Raw genomic sequence first — 8686 nt, forward strand, 5'->3', positions numbered from 1 at the left:
CAATGTTGCCATAACAAGTTGTGCTGTATTTGACAACCGTGCGTCTTTACAATATCTCTACAGAATAGTTTCCATTGAAAATGGTTTCATCGTAAGGCTTTCACATCCAAAATACACTACTCCTCTCTGCAGCTTTTCATAATGTATGAGAATTGCGGTTTACCAATGCTCTTTTCAACAGTTTTATCGCATAAAAATCCATAGCTATCCCATCCATCGACTTGGGTGGTATGTCTTTGTATGGAATTATATAATTACCTGTTTCATTCTCCAGCTGCTTGAAGTGTGTCACTTTTCTAGAGGGAGACTTTTTCTAATTATGTTGAATACTATTGTTTAGGGCACGTTGACGGCGTTTGCTACTGTCCTTTATATTCATGAATTCTCACTTGTTACAAAACGTCACACTTTGCTTACCATGGCTGGGGTACGATTTGTTGAATATGTCTTTCTGGATGGTCTTGGAGCCTGAAGTTGGTTGCTATTCCTTTGTTTTTCAATGCCATTAAGTATAAGGGCCTTGTCTTGAAAGTTCTAAATAACATATCTGAATGGTCTGAATGTATCTTTATGGTCTGAATGTATGATTATTTTGCATTGGAAAGGGATATTGCATACCTTCTCCAAAAGTGATAAATCTTTGGTGGCATCACACTACCTTCGAAACACCAAAAAAAATAAAAGTCAAAAATATAATTATAATACGTGCCGTGACTGATTTACATAATCAAAATCATTTTAATATAACGTACTCAACACCCTGTACTATAAAATATGCTGGCCTTATAAAGATGCAACTGCGTCTTTAATACTGGTGATTTAATTTGGAAATCTGCAATATCTTTAACAAACTAGTAAATTTATGACTTATCAGTAAACAACGTTTTTCTACCTTTTTTTTGTTTTGTTTTTATTACCAAAAATGATTTTATTGCTCAATTTAATAATGAAAAACTGGAGAAAATCTCTAAAAAACATACAACCGATTTCTAGGTGGAAATATGTTTTTAATTGTCATTGTATTAAAATTAAAAGAAAACAAACATTGGTGAAATACCTATAAATACGTGATGCACTTAACTCTATTCATGAAACTTTTATGCACAGCCAACTTTTACAGATTTATACAAACCTCATTCCAATCGCCTGTATGTTTTTTGCCAGTTCTGTTACTCGGGTTAGGACACATACACGAAATTAATTACAATTAATTAACAGTGTGAATTAAAACTTATCTTTCCTTGTCTTATTTCTGGTAAAGTGATTAATCATAGTGTCAAAGTTCACAGTACACGGATTTCGAGATCTGTCAGTCTGTCTTGGACAATAATGGAACGCAGATAGTATTTAATTAGCTTCAACTTAACTATTCCTCCTTTGCTAAGAAGACTGGAACTATGGATAAAAAGCGAATGGCAACACAGCAGTTTAGTAAGATTGCCTGAACGAGATTATGTCACTAGTTTTGTATTTCTATATTGATTTAGCAGACTTTCTTGCCTTCTCAAGGGCACCCTTTAGGATCCTAGAGAGTTTCCTTTGCCTCTCACTAGGTATGGATATGAATTACAATCTGATCAGGAAAAGCACTTTTATTCGGCGCTATTTGGCACAAGTAATAAAACCTCAGGAACAGAGAAACATTAAGACAATGTCTTTATCTTTTATCAGGTATAATGTGAAAATGATAAAATCATACAGTGTTGAACCAACTAGCAGTGTGAGTTGATGAGAGACAAAACAAGGAAGCAAGTGCGAAACTAAAGATAACCAGTACTAAGTTGAAAAGATGATGAGATGTCAACACTGACAATTTCATATTTCAGTGTGATAGTATTATATGGTATGGTTATAAACTCGAAATTGGAATCGATTCTGGTTAAGTCTATATGCAGTAATAAAGCTGATTAACTGTATGGATATTCATATTGTTTATACAGCACGTGAGAAAATTCAAAAGATGCTCATTTGGATAGCTTTGGCAACTACCATGTATAGAGCTAGCAATAGTTCTAGTGTTGACAATATTCCATTAGCGAAAACTTTACTTCTTGGTCTAAGCAACGAAAAAAGAACTATTCCAAGACATTGCTCGTGGACAAGAATAACGTCGTTAAGCCTAATAATAATAACAAAATCATTCAGACATGAGACCGAGATCTATCGTTCACCAAAAAAGAAAAAAAGAGAGAAAGAGAATAAAAAAATTTTACTTTTAGCTCTTTTAATAAGTACAAATTTACCACATGATTAGATTTAATGTCCCACGTATTTAATTTGGATGTATTACAGATAGCATTACGTAGGTTTAGTACAAGTTATCGTGATTTAGTTTTGAATACAGAGTTTGTTTTTCGTTTTTCTTACGTTAAATTTTCCATGCGTTCAGTTATAAGCATAAGTGGAGTGTTACTATGTGTTAGATATAGAGCTACTGTTGAATTTTAAATTACATTATTGCTATTGTGAATTGATTGTACATACTAGTACAAAATTACCTCTTTATTATTTACTGATCTAATGTTAGATTTATCTTATGTTCAATTTCGGTACACGTGCAATACATTAACTACGAGACAGGGGATAATCTATTGGTATGACCAATACTAGTATTAAAGCACCTGGAGTCTAGTTATGTTCAATATTAAGGCATGTGAATCTCTGGAATATGTAATCAATGGCCAGCACAGTATAAATCTGCATTCTATCCAGATAGCGTCACATACATACACGGTATTTTTTTAAGGATAAAAAAAAGGAAACCAAGACTTAAACACCAAGCTGGTAAACGACCATGTATAGAAAGTATACAAGACTCCACCACTGTCACATTATAATAGGTAATTGCAATATTATGTAGCTCAGAGGAAGTAAATACGCCTTGAGAAACTCTTTCAATTTGATTACATCATGTCCTTTCAAACAGTTATGAAATTCTGAACACAAATGTGCCATACATACACATATATACATATACAAAAAAGGATTTTGCTCATATGTATAACTTATAATATAGTTATCTAAAAAGAAAAACATAAATCCACTGATTTGATATTTTAAAAAACAAAACAAATATATATTAAACAAGTAACCAAATTAACAATCTCATAATTGTAAATTTACAGTGCCGTTTTTCTTCTTCCCAATCTGTTGAATGACAAAAAGACATTACACCACTAATATCAGAAGCAGGCACAAATTATAGTACATATAAATAATATACTGTGTCATTTGAGTATATTTATCGTTATTGACAAACCATACAATTCACACAGGTTTAATAATGATTGACGTCAAAGCTGCTAATAACGTATTAGAACTAATGGCTTAATGGCATTATTGGCTTATTTGCAGATCATTTAATGATTGTTTAGATTCTGTGAGTTTTGACGAGTCTACTTTCTGCCAATACAATGAAAGGCATGCAAGTTGGGTGAAAAGAAGATCAACTGAATAACATCCTGGTATTGAGTACTGGTAAGTACTAACAGAATTTCATCCTTGCTTTCAAGAGACTAAATTCTCAGACTTTGAGAAGTTCACTCTCACTGGCTTTAACCTTATACTACATACTGACCCAAATACTTTGACAATCATTGTAATTCAACACGACAGTAACATCCGCTATAAACATTATGATAGCCCTCAGTGGAACAGTCATCATTGCAATCTACAAACCACCCAGATAACTCACATGAAGTTACCACTACACATATTCTAATCACCAATGTTTGCAATGTTCCTTCTTGATTTGTCTGACAACACTCCTATGTGTCAAGCAGTAAAAGATGCCAGTGGGATGTGGGTGAAAATAATAGCAAAGGTTTATATTCTGCCCTACTTAACATCCCCACCAACCTTATACTGCTAAACTCAGGCGAACCAACAAGAATCAATGAGTGCCAAGGCAACACATATATAGACTTTGTTCTTGTTAACTCTACCTTCAGTTTCTTCTGTACATGGTAAAGAGGACATAATGCCAGCAGTATTACCTTTAAGTGTGAGATGTGATGAGTGGGAGACATAATGGCATAAAACAATCTAGAAACCCATCCAAAGAAGCCAAGCTTTCGGGAAGTGCTCGTACCCTCAAGCATCTTTCTCTCTCTCTCCACCATTGAGCAAAGTCAGGGCAACAACTTCTGAAAAAGGAACGCCCCACAATGATGTAACAAATATACTGATAAAACTTGTAGCAAAGCCAATCTCTTAGGCATTTCATTCCTCTTTCAGATACTTCAACAAGCTAATGGCTGCATAGGAGTAAAAAACATGGCAATGCTAATCATTTACAATGCTGATGATACCCTACTACATACAAATGAAGACCAAGGCAAGGCCTATATATATAGATAGATTAACTAATGTGACCATAGTAATCTTCAAGAAGCTCAAGATACAGCAGTCTTTATTCAAGCTACATCTACAAATAGATACAGAAACCAACTCTATCTTGGATGAGATACATAGAGCCCCAAATATATCTAAAGATGGAGTTTTGTTTATTGTTAAGTACAAAGCAACACATTGGGCTACCTGTTTTCTGCCCACTACGAGAATCAAAACTCGATTTTTGGCATTATAAGCCGCCTTCAAATTTACTGTTGAGCCAACGAGTGGGGAGGGGAGAGGGAGGGCAAAGATAGATCTTCAAGTCTATATGAGTACATAATTTCAACCTTTAAGAGGTTTAGGGAAGCCAAACTATTGAAACTAGTGTCACAGAGTTAATGAAGCTGAGCAACGGGTATCATCTCACAAATATAAAATAATGTCTTTATCAAATCCTTACCTAAGTTCATGAAAGGCTATAAAATGATGATTCTACAAAATATCTTTGAGGAGACTTCGTAGAAGGCTGTAGGTCTGCCTATTAGATAGAATCACCCTACCCTTATCATTAGGTGATTAATTAATTAATATAATTTGCATCTGATACATGGGTAAGTTTTGAAGTGGAGCAGAACACCTTTGTCATAGCATTAGATCTGGAATATGCCTAAAATAATGTCCATTTTCCATTTTTGGTAAGAAAATTCTCGGAATAAGCAACAATATAATATGTGTAAGATAGGCTGTTGCTTCTCTAATTATCAAAAGATACATCATGAAACAGTTGGCAATCAGACTGGATCACTATCAATACCTATCTAGCTCCAGGTCCATAACTCTTGCCAATAGTCTCCAGTACCCTTAAATATCTGCACCATGAATCTAGCCTGTCTTATTAGTTCAACTAGATGCCCTGTACTCACCTTTGCTGAAAACATTATTGTGTTCAGCAGGGGTTATAGCAAAGTTGAAATCTAGAGCAAGATACAGCCATCCTTCAGCAGAGTAAGCAAGTAGAGAAATTACATGATACAGGGATGGCCATCAATTCTGCCAAAGTCACAACCATATTCTGCACACGCAGTAACAGGCATACTGATAAGGAAAACTATACCATTCTTTACAGACACTGCCATTTCCCTGGAAAGAACACTGAAGTACGTGGGATAACTTTTGACAGAAAATTCAACGTCACCAGCCACATTAACACCATGATAACCAGACTTAAAAAGACATCAACGCACTGAAAATTTCAGCATAAAATAAGAGTTGCTCTATCAACGTCTTATCCACTCCATTCTGAATTATGCAATACCAATAATCGCTATGAGTGCTATGCAGCTAAATGAGATTGAAAAGACACAAAACATCTATTTAAGATATAATACTTCAGTCACTTCTATCCAGGTTTTTTACAGCTCACAAGTCTCAACAATTCTTACAAGTAAAAGTATTCGTTAGAATCTTATATAGTAAATGGTGAAACTGACAAGCTCGCAAGAAAAGTCTACTGGCATACTGACCTCCTTTGCACTTTTAATGCAAAAATGGCAACCATAGAAGTTATTCATCGACATACAGAAGAAATTAAACTGCTGGAAAATTAAGTATCATATCGTATAGCTATGAAAGGTAAAAGATGGGAAATCAGGAGGACAGTATTCAGCCAGAAGGCCACTGGTAATAACAGTAAAGAAAATTTATTCTACCTCATGTGAGGTAACCAGCCTCCACGTGTGGCGTGAGTGCCTGTCAGAATAACTTCTGGGGTTATCAAATAGTGCTCAACTTGAATAAGCTCAACAACCTCAAGAAAAACTTTGTTGGGTGAAATCTGGTTTCATTGTGACCTTGGAGAGGTAATTTAAGTCAAGCCAAATTATTTTTAACATCGTGATACAAATGTAAAATTTATGTATCTGCTGCCTGTATTAGTTCCTTGCAATAGTTTCTCTTCTGTTCCTTACTGAGCATTGTATCTACAGGAACACTTCTTTTCAAAATCCTCTAGCTTCCTTACATTAAGGATGATGAAAGTTTTTTACTTGCTTGTCAAAGCCTATCTTAGCTTCTAATCCCTTGAGATACTGTCTACAGCCAACTTTATAGCTGTATTTTCTATAGATGATAAAACTACTAAGGCTATCAGTTGCCATCCCTATTTCTGAACTACTGACTAGATGGAAGGCAGCCAGTCAGTAGCACCCTATCAACCGTTATCCACACAAGAGATTGGCTGTCACTATTATGATGCACCCACATCATAAAGCTCAGTAAATTGTTTGTGGTATTCAAATCTGGCTCGCTATCTCTACAACCCAAAGCTCTACCAGAGGTCGAATCCACGCCCTCCACGAAAAATATAATTAAATGTATATATATGTATATATAGGTATTTAATATAATTATTAACGGAAACAGCAATTGAAGCCCCCTATGGCACAGCGGTAAGTCTGTAGACTATGACGTTAGAAACCGGGTTTTGATACTCGTGGCAGGTACAACACAAGAATCACATTGTGTAGCATTGTGCTTAACTACAGATAGACAAACAATAACTTGTCAATAAATTAATTTACATTAAATATTTTCGATTATACCACCAAGGTGATGTAATATCAAAAAGAGTAAGCTGTATACTTTGAGCGAAAGTAAAAAAAAAATCATCCTAGCCATCAGTATGGCTAATCAATATACTTTTATTTTTGCTTCAACTTATAAAGATTAGAATGTATTGCTTCATGAGTTGGGTACCCTTGCTGTCAACAATATTTTGACCATAATCCGAATAGTGTATCACAATGTTCAGCCAAACTTAGGAGATTTAATTTAGTCCTAAATACAAATTCTAAGTTAAGAATGCAAAATAATATTTATAATAATGCTATAATAATAAGCAATAAATTAAAATAAAAAATAATGAAACTTAATATGTTAACTAGTATAACCAATATTTTTAATGAAAATAACAGTATATAAACAATGTGGTATAACTTACTTAGGGAATACACAAAAACTAGCTGTTGTCTTGAAGCATCGTCATAGAAACCTTCCCTACCACATCACGTAACCAAAAAAAAAAACTCATTAAGCCACCCTACTATATAATGTTAAGAGGTTATTCTCATCCGTGACAATTCAAGGCATATGTTTCAGTTTAAACCATGTCCAGTCAGTAGCATCAACTTTACCATGGTACAACCAAAAACCAATGTTTATGAAGACATAGAATAATAAATAATAAATTAAATAATACTTGAACTGACCTTTATAATATAACAATGTTAGGTGTAATAATAAGAAAGCGAGTAGGTAAACTTAGTATGAAAAAATTCACTTTATGTGAATAATTCATTAATTTAAGGTCTCGACAGTTATTAAAATACAAATAATTCCAGATGAAGCTTTATTTAATAAAAAACCTAATTAGTCATGGAACTAGATCATTTGAATACAGTGTCATATGTATTTTATGCATGGAAAGATTTCTGTAACATAGAGCATGCTGAACATAAAGAAGCAGTGATCTTTTCCACTTGCAAGTCAGGTGATGCCCCAGGGATACAATATCCTTTGTTTTGTGGTGAGAGTTGACCATTATTGATGTAGGTGACGCCTGGAGAGTAATGATATCGTTGTTTTTCCCATACAATGCAATGTTTTCTTAATCTGGTACTGATACTAACAATAAGATTTACAGATTGATTTCATTGTTGCAAACATTAATTTCATCTCAAATGCACGCCAGTAAAGCTACTAAAATATATTTGCATTTAAAGTATTGAGTTTTTTGTAATTTGTGAATAAATATTGTTTCACTGTGTCCAGTCTCTTCTTTTCCTTCAAACCCAGTCAAGGTTAAGAAAGCTTAGATTTTCTGTGCCAAGCATTTTCTGGCGATTCTGCAGTTATTCCACAGTTCATACCCAGTCACTTATAGACTAATCGGTGAACCTGAGAATACCACAAAGGTACAAACCGATGCATCAATGCATTCTGGCCATTACAGTTTTTTTTAATATAACTGCTTCCTTTTATTTAAGCCAGATTTTAAATTAACCAAATAGTGGGATTTTATTGTTATTCTTATAACGCACCCAAAATCCCAAAGTACGATGCGCTATTTTTAATTATCTTTTTTTGAGGCAAAGGAATGCGAACCATGACCTCAGATCCATAGTCCAGTACCCTAACCTATTGTTGCGTCAGCGAGATCACGTGACTATTGTCATGCCACCTGCTTTCTAGAAGTATCTTGTTCCTTTGTGAATGCCCTAGCATTTACTAGATATATGTTTGTCTGGTATATAAATAAGACGCTCACAACGTGACGGAACAATGTGTGTGTAGG

The sequence above is a fragment of the Limulus polyphemus genome, unplaced genomic scaffold (genome assembly GCF_000517525.1).
Source record: "Limulus polyphemus unplaced genomic scaffold, Limulus_polyphemus-2.1.2 Scaffold46, whole genome shotgun sequence".
Taxonomy (NCBI): domain Eukaryota; kingdom Metazoa; phylum Arthropoda; class Merostomata; order Xiphosura; family Limulidae; genus Limulus; species Limulus polyphemus.